The sequence below is a fragment of the Diabrotica virgifera genome, chromosome 9, assembly GCF_917563875.1.
Source record: "Diabrotica virgifera virgifera chromosome 9, PGI_DIABVI_V3a".
Taxonomy (NCBI): Eukaryota; Metazoa; Arthropoda; class Insecta; order Coleoptera; family Chrysomelidae; genus Diabrotica; species Diabrotica virgifera.
In genome coordinates this window covers 41,884,443-41,900,401 of record NC_065451.1, presented here as the reverse complement: position 1 = coordinate 41,900,401, position 15,959 = coordinate 41,884,443, and the positions used below count along the sequence as shown (strand labels likewise).

Below are 15,959 nucleotides of genomic sequence, written 5' to 3'. Positions count from 1 at the left end.
AGTACCAAACTGTAAGTGCAATCTCACATCAGCCAGAAACAATTATTAAGTTTTATTATAATATTTCTTTGAAAAGGTATTTGTAATCATAATATTTACATAAGAAGATTTACATCATCTATTTTTCACACTTAAGTCTTGACATTGAAAGTGGGTGAATGACTTTTTCTGATTACCAAAAGTAATGCTTTGACTATGAATATCGAATTACTGATTACGAATACGAATCTCCAAGAATTTCGCTACGTTTTCAAAACGATACACTCATATTTACAGGAAGTATTAAATGAGTTAAAATGTACCTATTCTACAAATATACAAACGTGTTAAAAGTAATACATGTTCTTTCGATAGTATTACTAATTTTGATCATATTGATATCGAGTCGAATGGAGTATCGCAAACTAAAGTGTACTGTAAATGTAACTTTGTAACTTATTGGATTAAAAAAACCGAAAACCGGTTTTTCCAAAAACCGGTTTGTTTGGCCGGTTATAACCGCCAGGTTAAACCGTAAGCAAAAAAAAACCGGTATAACCGAAAACCGGTGTTTTCTCAAAAACCGCCATCCCTAGTCCAAAGTACTCCAACTTTCGATATTTGATGGTGATTAGTACCTCTCGGTTCTTCCACATTTTTCTAAGGATCTCCTTATTTGTGACCCGGTAAGTCCACGGGATAGACGATATTTTACTTATTACATATTCTAAGGCCAAATTGAATAGCAACGGTGAAGGGGTCTCCTTGTCTGTCCTAATGTTACACTTAGATATTTAAATTTGTTGTTAGTAATTTAAGACATTTTGAAACACAAAAATTGAAAGTAATTCAGGACATTATTTATTGAGAGCCACAAATAATCCTTCAAAGAGCCACATGTGGCTCGAGAGCCACTGTTTGGACACCCCTGTTTTAGTAGAACATGTTTTAAAATGTATTAAAAAGTACTCTATTGATTCAAAAGTAGTTTGCCTTTGTGCTGATAATACTAATATTAACTTTGGGGGTGTCAAAAGGCAAGGGCAAGGATATGTTTTTTCCTTGGACCACCCCTGTCCGGATTTGGCCTTAATAAATCATGGTAACCCTAAGCATAAGTCAATTATTATTAACGAAGTTATCACCTAACTTTATCCACAAAAATCCGAATGCCACCTCTCACATCCACCTAAAAACAGATCCTTCCTGGTCTATCAGTGCTTTAACGTAAAACATAAATAAATAATGGATCTTTAATAGTTTTTAATAATGTAATTGAACATGCATAAACAACAATTCAACACCCTGGTATCTTTCAAAATATTAAGAATTTGTTAAAGCGAGTTCTCCTGATCAGGAGATCAGGAGAAGTACAAAGGTAGGTAACTGACGTCATCGAAAGGATAGCCAAACTAAAATGGAGATGGGCAAGACATATAGCCAGAATGACAGATGGGCGATGGACAAAGAGGTTATTGAAATGAAGACCAAGGGAAGCGTCGGTCGACCGCCTACAAGATGGACCGACGATTTAAGAAGGATAAATAAAAACTGCATGAGAGCTGCGCAGGATAAACAGGGATGGAAACAAGGAGGCCTATGTTCAGCAGTGGACTTTTAAGGTTGGATGATGAAAGCGAGTTAGCCGTAATCGTACCTAATATTTTAAGTGTTTAAAAATATTAAAGTAAATTCTACTGTCTCTTTGTACAATTACCTAAAGATCGCAATGTACACACACCCAAAAATTATATGGAATCACCTGATATTTCTTAGTATTTCGTGCGAATTAAAAAAAAACGAACACACGAAGTCAAACAATATTTATTTTAAAGAAATTTAATAACAAATGGATAACAATTAAATTAAACAATAAAGTATTTAACAAACAAATTGAAACTAGTTGTTTTAAAGTCAATAGCAAAAAAAATCAATGTAAAACAAATAAAAGATGTAGAAGTTATTGGTTCAACGACCACTCGTACGAAATCAATCAAATAAAATAGAGAAAGGTTCTCTATTTCATTTGATTGAGTTTGTACGAGTGGTCGTTGAACCAATAACTTCTACATCTTTTGTTTTAAACATATATTTTACTTTAAGTAATTAGGGAATTAAAACTTGAGACTGTCATTGTCAGATTTGGCGTAGATCTACGCTTCTGCTATGTCTAGGTCTCGAATGTTGTTTTTGAGTGGAATATGTCTAAAGATATTCAACCTCCCATCTTTACTGATGAACCCAGAGAGGTGAAGAGGGCGAAACACATTTCTAAGAACTAGTGTTTGGATCTTTAATTCTATTCAAAAAATTTTCCTAACCCAAAATGGTGGATGTGTCAATTATTCGTAAGGGGATTTCTCCACATTCTCTATTTCATTTGATTAAAACAAATAATGTCTAAATTGTTTTTATTTATTTTTTTGTGTTTTTTGGTAGTCAGTGTTATCACCCCTAGTCCTTATACAAGCTTCAGTTTGCGTGGGCACGTTCCTAATCAAATTATCAACATTTTGTTGTGGTAGGTTACTCCATCCTTCAAGAGTAGCTTGTACTAGCCGTGCTGTGTTTTGTGGATTATCCCGGCGAGCTCTAATGTTTCATTTAAGCATATCCCACAAATACTCTATAGGGTTAAGCTCGGGTGAGCAAGCAGGCCACTCCAAACAAGGGATACCTTCTGCTTAAATGATGTCTCTAGTCACTCTAATGGTATGTGGAGGTCCATTATCATGCAAGAAAATTAAATGTTCTGCTGTTTCACCTCTGCAGAGCCTAACTAGAGGTTATCAACATATCTGTGAGCAGTAAAAGTTGATTGGATGAAAATTAAAGGAGTTTTTTTACGGACCACAATTTCTGTCCAGAATAGGGATGGCGGTTTTTGACAAAATACCGGTTTTCGGTTATACCGGTTTTTTTCTTACGGTTTAACCTGGCGGTTATAACCGGCCAAAAAACCGGTTTTTGGAAAAACCGGTTTTCATTTTTTTTAATCCAATAGGCTACAAAGTTACATTTACAATACACTTTAGTTTGCGATACTCCATTCGACTCGATATGAGCATGATCAAAATTAGTACTATCGAAAGAACATGTATTATTTTTAACACGTTTGTATATTTCTAGAATATGTACATTTTAACTCATGTAATACTTCCTGTATGAGTGTATCGTTTCGAAAACGTAGCGAAATTCTTGGAGATTCGTATTCGTAATCAGTAATTCGATATTCATAGTCAGAGCGTTATTTTTAGTAATCAGAAAAAGTCATTCACCCACTTTCAATGTTAAGAGTGTGTCAGTGTGTGAAAATAGATGATGTTTGCGTCTAATTCAACCAGATCACTTCTTATGTAAATATTATGATTACAAATACCTTTTCAACGAAATATTGTAATAAAACTTAATAATTGTTTCTGGCTGATGTGAGATTGCACTTCCAGTTTGCTTCTGTATTTTATAAAATAAAATAAAATTTGAATTGTGGTTTTGTTTGGAATAATTACTTGAGAATAATAATTATGATTGGGATCCAAAATAATACCTAACCTAATCCTAATCACCATAAAAACCTAATAACCGGTTTTTACTTTAAAAAGAAAAAACCAGTTATAACTGGGACAAAAAAACAACGGGTAAAACCGGTTATTGTGAAGTAAAAAAACCGGTTTTAGGTTTAAGCCGGTAGGTTTTTCCCATCCCTAGTCCAGAACATTACACTTCCTCTTGTATATTTGTGAACAGATCTGACAGTTTTCGTTCTTGCTTGTCTTCCTCGACCTCTAAGTACATACACGATTTCGTGGGTCATCTGATTTTACACAAATCCTGACTTTTTCTGAAAATAGCACATTTTTTCAATTCCCAATGTTCCAGTTTTGGTGGTGAAGACATCAATTTAGGTGATCAATTTTGTGCTGCCTGGATAACTCGGGAACCTATAACTGTCTCCTGCTGTATACTTCTTGGCACGAACTCTTCTTCTTATCGTTTCAACTGAAACAATTACACCTGTAGCTTCCAAAAGCTGCCTTTGGAGCTGTAGGTGACAAATGGTTGGGTGTCTTCCAGCTGATTGGACTATTAACCTTTCCGTGGCCGTGCGGGGCAACTTGGTTATCCCAGATGCGGTTTTGTCTTTATAACTTTTCAAAATATTTTTATTTTTTTTTTTTTGTCCCTCCAGGTAATCTTAGAAAATATATTACTAAATCGGTTTTTATAAAAATTATCAAATATAATTTAAATTTTATACTAAAATTGAAATTAACTCCTCGGGGCACGGGGCACACAGTGCCAGAAACCACTGCCAGAGACATTCAACAATATACAAATCGAAGATGCAGCTTTTGTGCCAGGGCACGTGATAGAAAGACTCAAATATCATGTAGTACATGCAGAAAATCAATTTGTACCATACATACATCGAGAAGAAAGTAAAACATTTTTATGCCCTGACTGTAAAAATCAGGAATAAAATCAAATTGTAATTACAGGTAAAAACAAAAAAAATGTAAATCCTTTTAATAACAAAAACAAATTATTTCAGTTACTAGTGCCTTATTATATAACTTTCCAAACAATAATGTAAAATTTAAATGAATTATTAAAGTATTTTAGTGGGGTAACATAGTTGCCCCGCACGGCCTGCAGCGTAAGTTTTTATAGCACGGTTCCGGAAAGGTTAAACGATCGTGGCGAGCCATTATTATATTTTGGCGACTTTGCCTTGCTTTATTTTTGAGCTTTCCTAGTTCCTCTTAACCAGCATAAGTTTTGGACAGAACCCCCTGTGTTACGCCCAGCTCTACATCTATGTCTCACTGAGAACATTACTTGCTCCACAAGACCAATAATATTTCCTCGTTGTAAGTTCTATAACCCCACATGAGGCATATTTTCCTTTTGGACGCAAAAGTTATAGTCCAGAAAGCCACTGCGCATCCGCTAGGAAAAATATTCTAATTCGGATTTTTTGCACAATCTTACTTAAAAAGGACTCCTTTTAACAAATTTGCATGTTGCCAGGACCAAAAGGTGGTCAAAAATTTTTTAAACGTTTTTTTTTTGTTTTTTTCCTAAAATTATTTTTTTTGCATGGAAAAAAGTTTTTTTAGGTTTTTTGGATAATTCCAAACAGAAAAGGTTTTTAGTGACTTTTTTCTAAAATTGATAGTTTTTGACATATAAGCGATTAAAAATTGAAAAATTGCAAAATCAGCCATTTTAACCCTCAAAAACTATGTGAAAAACTAAAAATTTGAATGTTGCCAAGGTAGGTAGTTATTATTTAAACATCGATTGATGAAATCCCGAAGAGTTTTTTGCAATACAATATTCAAAACTCCTTTGTTTTTTAATTGCTAATCAAGCGTGCGCGACACTATTTTCCACCGACAGTATGGTGCAAATGAAAGGAATAAATTCGTTATTTCGTAAACCGGCGACTTTAAGGAAAAATCCCGAAACAGGTCGATTTTTATTTTTAAGTTATGATATTGTGGCATATATGGTATACTAGTAACGTCATCCGTCTGGGCGTGATGACGTAATCGATGATTTTTTTAAATGAGAGTAGGGGTCGTGTGGTAGCTCATTTGAAAGGTTCTTCAATTCTCTATTTAGTAATGTAATTATTTACATAATTATTTATACAGGATGTCCTTCTACTTCTTTTTTTGTCAAATAATTTAATTTAATGAAAATTTTTTGGACATCCTGTATAAATAATTATGTAAATGATTATATTACTGAATAGAGAATTGAAGAACCTTTCAAATGAGCTAGCACACGACCCCTATTCTCATTTAAAAAAATCATCGATTACGCCATCACGTCGAGATGGATGACGTCACTAGTATACCATATATACCACAATATCATACTTAAAAATAAAAATAGACTTGTTTCCGGATTTTTCCTTAAAGTCGCCGGTTTACGAAATAACGAATTTATTCCTTTCATTTGCACCATACTGTCGGTGGAAAATAGTGTCGCGCACGCTTGATTAGCAATTAAAAAACAAAGGAGTTCTGAATATTGCATTGCAAAAAACTCTTCGGGATTTCATCAATCGATGTTTAAAGAATATCTACCTACCTTGGCAACATTCAAATTTTCAGTTTTTCACATAGTTTTTGAGGGTTAAAAATGGCCGATTTCGCAATTTTTCAAATTTTAATCGCTTATATGTCAAAAACTATCAATTTTATAGAAAAGTCACTAAACACCTTTTCTGTTTGGAATGATCCAAAAAACCTAAAATAACTTTTTTCCATGCAAAAAAAAATAATTTTAGGAAAAAACAAAAAAAAACGTTTAAAAAATTTTTGACCACCTTTTGGTTCTGGCAACATGCAAATTTGTTAAAAGGAGTCCTTTTTAAGTAAGATTGTGCAAAAAATCCGAATTAGAATATTTTCCCTAGCGGATGCGCAGTGGCTTTCTGGACTATTAGTTTATTTATTTTCGTTCAATTTGCAACTCAAGCAAATAACCTATAGGTACTGTACCGAGCTGTACTATCTGATTGTCTTATAGATTTGTTTATTTTCAATAAAAATCTTTATTCTTCGTAACAATAACAAGTTTTTTCAAAAGAAATAAATATTACTTTGAAATACATGGTGATTCCATATAGGTAGGTATATAATATATTACATAAAGAAGTACATTACTTTCTAGCTCATGGTCGACTAGTTATATGTACCTACCTACTCTTTTTGTGTCGAATATAGTTCACTTGATAACATTGTATTCAAGAACATAATTTTTTTTTGAAAACACTAAACAAATACATAGGTATTCACAAAATTAAAATTCTGCAGTATTTGGTTTTGCATCTTATTTAAATATTTTAACAACCAACACATTTTTATATACCTACATATTTATTTAACAGGTTTTTTATAGAAAGCAGAGGCGTAGCTACCGCCGTATCAGCCGTATCAATTATACGGGGCCCCCAACATTTAGGGGCCCGAGTGTGGCATATCCAAACAAAATTCCGCTTACAAAGATTGAACAAAATAATATTCTACAATTATTTCACTATTAAAACGCTTTTGAAACAGTGTATATTGTTTGGATATCAACATTTTGCTGTAATGGATTCTTTATCTATGCCTATATGAATCATATTTACCTATTTTTTATTATCCGCCCCATAAGAACAGAGCTTTTTTGTTCTCAAGCTACCTTTCATTGTCAATTCCATTGGCTGTGTGTGAGTTATTATATAATGTATAATGCCAAATTTCAATTTTTGTAATCGCTTTATCTTTGACTATTTGTAACAGTATGTATTGTTTGGATACATTTTCGTGTATTCTATTCTTTATCTATAATTGTATTTATGTATATCTACACTTCTCCAAGAAATTAACGTATTATCTTAAACATTGGTCATTTTTAATGTCTCATATTACCTAAACCTGTTATCCTATTTAAATGAATTTTCTAATATGTTATAGCCGTATTCTTGAACAATCTTGTTGTAATAATATTGTTGCTAGACAGGTAAATTGTCATTGTTTACCAGCTGTATACCAAAAAAACTCTGATTTTTTTCTCAAAGTTCGCGTCACTCTGTGGAATATTATAGCATTTATAAAATACTGAAATTAAAACCCAACTATAGCCTGATGTTTTTTTAATATTCTGTTGTTTTATTCATTCGCTTATGTAGGATAATAAAAAAGTTAAGTAATACTTTAACAACTAGTCTTATTTTTCATCAATACAGGGTGTTTTAAGTAAGTATGGCAAACTTTAAGGGTTAATTCTGCATGAAAAAATAATAAGAGTTTGCTTCATTAACGTATGTACGCAAACGCTTCGTTTGCGAGAAAGGGTGTGTTGATATTTTTATTACAAACTGGCGATTTATTTATTGCTCTAAAACCCGTTGATATGTACAAATGAAAGTTGGTGGGTTTTAAGAGGTAGTTATTGTGCATTTTTTAACATACAATTAAGAATTTTATGTTCACCATTGGCGCGCATACGGATCATATTACCCATATGCGCGCAAATGGTGAATATTAAATTCCTAATTGTATCACAAAAATGCGCATTAACTACCTCTTAAAACCCACCACAATTCATTTGCATATTTTAACCGGTTTTAGGGCAATATATAAATCGTCAGTTTGTAAGAAAAATTTTAACACCCCCTATCTCGGAAACGAAGTATTTGCGGACATACTTTTATAAAGCAAACTGTCATTATTTTTTCATGCAGAATTACTCCTTATTAGAATTTGCCATACTTATTTAGAAACACCCTCTGTATATTGACGAAAAACAAGACTAAAACAAGACTTTTAGTTGTTAAAGTACCTAAGGTTTTTATTATCCAACATAAGCCAATTAATAAAAAAACAGAATGTTAAGAAAACATGAGGCAACTTTATGTAGTTGGTTTTAATTTCAGTATTTTATAAATGCTGAAATATTCCACAGGGTGACGCGAACTTTGAGAAAAAATCAAAGTTTGATTGGTACACCCGGTATACAATGACAATTTACCTGTCTAGCAACAATATTATTACAGCGATATTGTTAAAGAATAAAGCTATAACATATTTAAAAAATCACTTAAATCAACCAACAGGTGTTATGAAATTCGAGACCTCAAAAATGACCTACTTTTAAGGTGGTACTTTAATTTCTTGGAGAAGTGTATTTGCCGGCCGCACGACGTTATACCATAAGCACAGAGCTTTTTTCTTTGTTTAAGCTCATTTTCAATTTCCATTCAGCCTTGCATTGAAAAAACTGAATCTGTTTTCAAACAATGAGTCTCGGCAATTCAAATCTATTTTTCGACTTTGATTTATTAGAGTTTATTATTTTTATTATTATTATCTATATTTGGGTGTTATATGCAGAACTTATTAGTTCCTAAGGTTGTATAATGTAATTTGCAATTTAGTTAAATTTTGCAATAAATTGTTTTGTTTTATTTCATTATATTTTATTTTGTATCTACTTCTACTAATATTGACGATTTATGAAATTTCAGTAAACTGTATTTGTTATTGTTTTTTCTGACTTTTTGTAAGCTTTGTCCATAAGATTGTAAAATTTTCAGTAACAATAAAATATATTTCTATTATATTCTATACAAGCGTTTTTGCTTCTTTTGTCGCGGGGGAAAAAAGGCCCCGTGACAAACTTTGATATGGGGCCCCCGTGAGGCTAGCTACGCCACTGATAGAAAGGTGCAAAATATTTTTATTCAGAATAACACTAAGGGGAATTACCTATTTGTATTGCTGTATTTAATTGAAATTAACATAATTAATGAGCACAGGCACAGCAGAACCAGTTTTTCTCATCGTTTAAATCTATTCCAAATATTTAATAACTGATGTGAATTATACAAATTCATAAGATTTCAATCTGTAAAAAATGTTAGAAATAATAATTGTTAGAAGTATCCAAAATAATAATATCTAAAATGGTTGCTTTATAGAATTTTCCACCTGGTGGGGAATGGTAGAACTAATCTGATCACAAGACATTATTCGATTCATTTAACTTATTCATATGAAAAACAACCTCAAAAATTGCTACTTTTTGCCATTAGGTGATTATATTATTTTTAAAATAACTAATTAAAGTAGTACTATATCTTAAACCTCATTATACATTGATAATTCGTGTGAATTTAAAAAATACCATGTAAAATGGTGCCTGGATTGTCCTGCCACCTAGTTGTGGATTACCGAACTGTGTTAAAGTTCGTCGTCGTTAGTATGTAGTTTTCCATATATAAGTGACAGACCTCTTTAGTAAATATTAGTTATCCTATTAAATAGTAGATGGCAATAATAATAGGGTTATAAATAAAAAAGTAAATTTAGGTGCTGTGATTGTCAACTGAGGCCTATAAAATCAAAACCTGCTAGATTTAAAACAATTTTTTAAAATTTTCAGGAGACTAAAACTTAAAAATGTAAATTTCCCAAACAGCCCGATCAAAGAACACTCCGACACAAAAAAATAAAGGAAGGATACAAATTTGGGAATAGGTAGCTGAATTTATTTATTAAAAAGTTTACAATTCTACATCCCCTCCATTTTACAAAAATGGAGGGGAACAACCTTTCTCTGGGGTGAAAAATATACATTTAAAATAAGTCCGGAATTTTATAAAATAACTAATTATAAATTCTAAGCAACTTTTGATCTATAGGGTTTTTCCCTAGTGAATACTTTTCGAGTTTTTGCGAGTGAAAGTAAAATGTTCATTTTTAACAAAAAAAAACATGATTTTGGACGGTTTTTGGCAAATAACTCAAAAAGTAAGTATCTTATCGAAAAAAATAATCGAGCAAAAATATAGCTTATAAAAAAGTGGAAAAAAGGTGTATGTATGATTGGTAACAATACAGCCCCTTAATAACACCCCTTAGTTGCCCTCAGGTTTATGGCACCTTCATACGTCGAGGTTATATATTTTAATTTTAGGGAGTGTTCAGTACTTTGCAGATGTTTACATCCATCAATTGAACTAACTAATGTTTGGTACAATAGTTGTATCATTGTTTATCTACACATGGTCTCGTTATACAATGGTTGTATAGTTGTAACACTGAAAACATAGTCTTGTTCTTGTACACTTCGCGTCAAAAAAAACTGGTACAACTCTTATAACCGAAAATCGTGTTTTTTAAGTTGTGTAAGTTGATCTTGTCACAAGTGTCATTATAATTTCTAGGGCAACGTTGCCAGTTCAAGGAAAATATGATATCAAACTAGGTAAAAACGGGGCTGTGCGACAGACCGCATTTTTTAATATACTAAAAACTAAAACAATTGTAATTTTCCGTCATCTCAATTAAGTATCCATACAATGATTCGTGTTTTATTATAATTTATGAAAATATTTCAATTCAAAAATTTTTATAGATAATAAATCTTGACATGACTTTAATTTATTATATTTAACGTCAAATCGAGAGGTGTGATTGGTTTCTCGTAAATTATAGGACAAAACTGCATTAAGTTGTGTAGAATAAATAAAACACACTGGAAAAATTAAAAATTTAATTTGAAATTAATATAAAATTAATAACTTTTACAGTGAACAAGTGTGGAATTTAAATATAATATGTATTACGATTCGAAATATACATTTTAAACGTTATTTTTTTGTATTTAGATTTAGTGCAATTCCGTTATCTGTGATGGCAACAACGACGTGATTCACGAACAATAATTGTCAGTCTGAACACAGGTTTACATTGGGAAAAAAAAGTGTACCAGTTTTATATGACGCGAAGTGTACCTCCAAAAGCCAAATTCAAAATGCGACGGTTTGCGTTGTATATTGGCCTAGGCTATAAGATTTATTATAATTACATGTGTGCCCAGTGGCGTAACAAACTCCGTCGGGGCCCCCCGCAGAATTGGAAATGGGGCCCCCTTTAAAAAATTGCTAAATGCGACATGTGTAACAAATAGCTATATGTAAATGACCGTAAAATATGGCGATACCTTGTAATTTTCAGTGTCACCACCGAAGTGGTCAATACTTCTCGAGTTATGAGTAAAAATGTTTATTGTTTAAAAAAAACCAAGTTTTTGGGCGATTTTTCGCAAATAGTTCATTGATCGAAAAGAATGTTGTTAGCAAAAATGTAGCTTATAAAAAGATGAAACAAAAATGAAGTCTATCGACCCAGTAAAAGCAAAGTTTGAGCTCTTGAAAAGTTTTTCTCATTCGTCAAATTCCAAATCGAATATTTCAACGTGAAATAACCAAAATATGAAATACTTTTCGGGGAAAACTCATTATAACTCTTTTAAAGTATTTAAAAAAGCTTTATTTTTATTTTTTACAAAAGTTTCTATCACCAAAACTAAACCAGTTATGCTCAAAATAGTCAAAATACAGTTAATCTCATCTTTTGGTAAAAAATTGTGAAAATCTCCTCCTATTTAGCACCCGAAATGAAATTAATCATCATCGCTTTACAAATTACTTAACTTTTTTATATGACCTGTAAGTTTCACCAGTTCAAATTGCTTATTTTTGAAAGGGTCCTAGTTGAAAGGGCTTAAACGAGTCACTAATCACAAGTATGTGCAAATTTTAAGCAGCCATATCTTAATCAAATTTTGTCTTACAGAAAAACAAAATAAAGCCAAAATATTTTTAAAAGCAAAACCTACAGTTCTTTACTCTTTGAGATTTTTCGTATCACTAATACTTTTTAAGTTATTTTGAAAAAAAGCATTTTTCCAAAATGAAAAAACTTTTTTACTATGAAACCAAATTTTTTCAAAAATAAGAACTTCGAACCGGTCAAACTTACAGATGATATTATAAACAATAAATATTTAAAGTAAATGGTAAAGCGCTAGCGATAAATTTTATTTGGGGTGCGAAATAGGGGGAGATTTTCACGAATTTTTTTTTAACCAAAAAAGGGACAAACTTTTATAAAAAATAAAAATAAAGCTTTTTTTGAAACATTTAAAAAAGTTTTAATGAGTTTTTCCCGAAAAGTGCTTCATTTTTTGGTTATTTCAGATTGAAATATTCGATTTGGAATTTGACGAATAAGAATAATTTTTAATGAGCTTCACTGTGCTTTTACTGTGTCGATAGACTTCATGAATAAGTACACCATTTTTTTGTATCTCATAAGCTACATTTTTGCTACAAATATTTTGTCGATATCTAATATTAATTCAATAAAATGCTTATTTTTGAGTTATTTGTGAAAGACCCGTCTGAAATCGTGGTTTTTTTTGAAAAATAAACATTTTGACTCGCAAATGACTTGAAAAGTATTAACACAGATAAAGAAACTCTAGAACAAAATTTGCTTACAATTAGTCAATTTATACATTTCCGGACTTATTTTAAACGTATATTTTTCACCCCAAGTGGGGGTGTCCCCTCGAAGTAAAAGCAACCAACGGCATAAGTCCAACTTTGAAGTGGAGTGTAACTAGAACCTAAATCCAAGTTGTCAAGCAAATACGTCCGTCGTGACGCTGATAATTTCACTGTCATTTACTGAGGTGTATTCATGTTTTGTTTATGACGACTTACGTTTTTCATCTTTATTAGTATAAAATAAAATAGGACAAAAATTACTAAATGATTACATTAGTAGGTACCAGGGCCGCTTTATCCATTAGGCAACATAGGCAGTTGCCTAGGGCGGCAAAAGCAAAATACACAAAAATGGTACATGTTGAAGGGTACTAGAGAATTGCCTAGGGTTGCAATTGACCTAAATGCGGTGCTGGTAGGTACATAGTATTATTCTATGGGATGAACAACTTTCTTCGTGCACTACTATCAGCGAATATATCTACAATTTTATTAATTTGAAAAGTTCGGAAGACCGGAAAGGATTAAGATTCTAGATATGAGATGATTCACTTGCCGAATGAACCTATTTAGAAATTTACGTTTTTTAATTTAAACACACAACCTAAAATAATATAACAATAACAGATTTTTACAAAATATCAGACGACAAGATGGGGCCCCTGATCGATTGGGGCCCCCCGCAAGCTTCATGCTGCGGGGGCCTTTGTTACGCCCCTGTGTATGATAGTCTAAGAGCTAGTGAACCCTCCGACTAACGGTCATCCTGTAAGGCTAGAAACTTTTCTAGTGATAATTCATAGCACACCAAGGCTAAAAACCATGACCTGGCAGGCCTCAGCCGTGCACGTGTATCTACCAGGTGAATCGAAAAGTGCAAATTTAGGGGGTAAAATAAACTTTCTCCTGTAAGGTTTAAATTTAAGTATGTGTTTGAGTAAGTCATTTAGAAGAAATTTGTACAATGACAGGCGATTCTGAAGAGCATAAGACCTTGCCAGACGAGGGGAAAGATTAGGGGTGTTTCCTAAAATTATTATTTTTGCATCGAACAAATTTTTTTCAGGTTTTTTGAATCATTACAAACAGAAAAGATCTTTAGTGATTTTTCTCTTAAGTTAATAGCTTTTGTTATATAAGCGATTGAACATTTTGAAAATTGCGAAATCGGCCATTTTTAACCCTAAATCGGACATTTATCTAAAAATTTCAATGTTGCCAAGGTACGTAAATATTCTTTAAACATTGATTGATGAAATCCCGAAGAGTTATTTGCAATGAAATATCGAAAACCCCTTTGTTTTTTAAATTGCTTATCAAGCGGGCGCGTCACTGTAGTATAAGTGAGGACGTTTGAGTTTGCATAAATTCATTATCTCGAGAATGGGCAAATTTCAAGAGAAATCCTCAGACAGGTCGATTTTTATTTTTGATTTAGGACTTTTTGGCATATATATAATACTAGTGACGTCATCCATCTGGGCGTGATGACGTAATCGATGATTTTTTTAAATGAGAGTAGGGGTTGTGTGATAGCTCATTTGAAAGGTTATTTAATTCTCTATTCATTAATATAAACATTAACATAATGATTTATACAGAGTGTACAAAAAAAATTTTCTTCGATTTGTCAATTTTAATCAAAGTTAATTTAATAAAAAAAAAATTTGTGTACACCCTGTATAAATAATTATGTTAATGTTTATATTAGTGAATAGAGAATTAAATAACCTTTCAAATGTGCTATCACACAACCCCTACTCTCATTTAAAAAAATCATCGATACGTCATCACGCTCAGATGGATGACGTATCGATATATATATATATATATATATATATATATATATATATATATATATATATATATATATATGCCAAAAAGTCCTAATTTAAAAATAAAAGTCGACCTCTCTGAGGATTTCTCTTGTAATTTGCCCATTCTCGAGATAATGAATTTATGCCAACTCAAACGTCCTCACTTATACTACAGTGTCGCTCCCGCTTGATTAGCAATTAAAAAACAAAGGCGTTTCCGATATTGTATTGCAAAAAACTCTTTGGGATTTCATCAATCAATGTTTAAAGAATATCTACCTACCTTGGGAACTTTGAAATTTTTAGATAAATGTCCGATTTAGGGTTAAAAATGGCCGATTTCGCAATTTTCAAAATTTCCAATCGCTTATATAACAAAAACTATTAACTTAAGAGAAAAATCACTAAAGACCTTTTCTATTTGGAATAATTCAAAAAACCTGAAAAAAATTTGTTCGATGCAACAAGAATAATTTAAGGAAAAACCCCTAATCTTTCCCCTCGCCTGGCAAGGTCTTATGCTCTTCAGAATCGCCTGTCATTGTACACATTTCTTCTAAATGACTTACTCAAACACATACTTAAATTTAAACCTTACAGGGGAAAGTTTATTTTACCCCCTAAATTTGCACTTTTCGATTCACCTGGTAGATACACGTGCACCGCTGAGGCCTGCCAGGTCATGGTTTTTAGCCTTGGTGATGAATTATCACTAGAAAAATTTCTAGCCTTACAGGACGACCGTTAGTCGGAGGGTTCACTAGCTCTTAGACTATGAAATCTATAGACCAAGTAGAAGCAAAGTAAAATTCCTAGTCGAATATTTCAACGTGAAATAACCAAACAACGGAGCACTTTTCGGGGAAAACTCGTTACAACTTTTTTAAACTGTTTAAAAAAAGGTTTATTTTGTTTTAAAAAAAAAACTTCTAACATTAAAAGTAAGTGAGTTACGCTCAAAATATTGTTGGCCCCTTTTATTTTTTGGTAAATAGAATCGCGAAATCACCCCCTAATTAGCATACTAAATAAATTTAATCGTTACCGCTTCACAAGTTACTTTTCTTAAGTATTCTTTTTATATGATCTGTAAATTTCATCGGTTCAAAGTGCTTATTTTTGAAAAGGCTGTATTTAAAATGGCTTGAACGAGTAACTAATCACGAGTTTATGCCAATTTTGAACAGTCATAGCATAATCAATGTTTGTCTAACAAGCAAACAAAGAATCCAAAATATTCAGAAATGCAAAACGTACATATATTACTCTTTGAGATTTTTGGTATTACATACTAACAATTTTTA

The 15,959-nt window shown here is 32.0% G+C and overlaps 1 protein-coding gene across 1 annotated transcript in view; it reads left to right on the top strand.

Moving 5' to 3' along the window:
* The window catches only part of LOC114333741 (proton-coupled amino acid transporter-like protein pathetic), a 576,198-nt gene that overhangs the window by 70,925 nt on the left and 489,314 nt on the right, over positions 1–15,959 (top strand). The window lies entirely within an intron of this gene.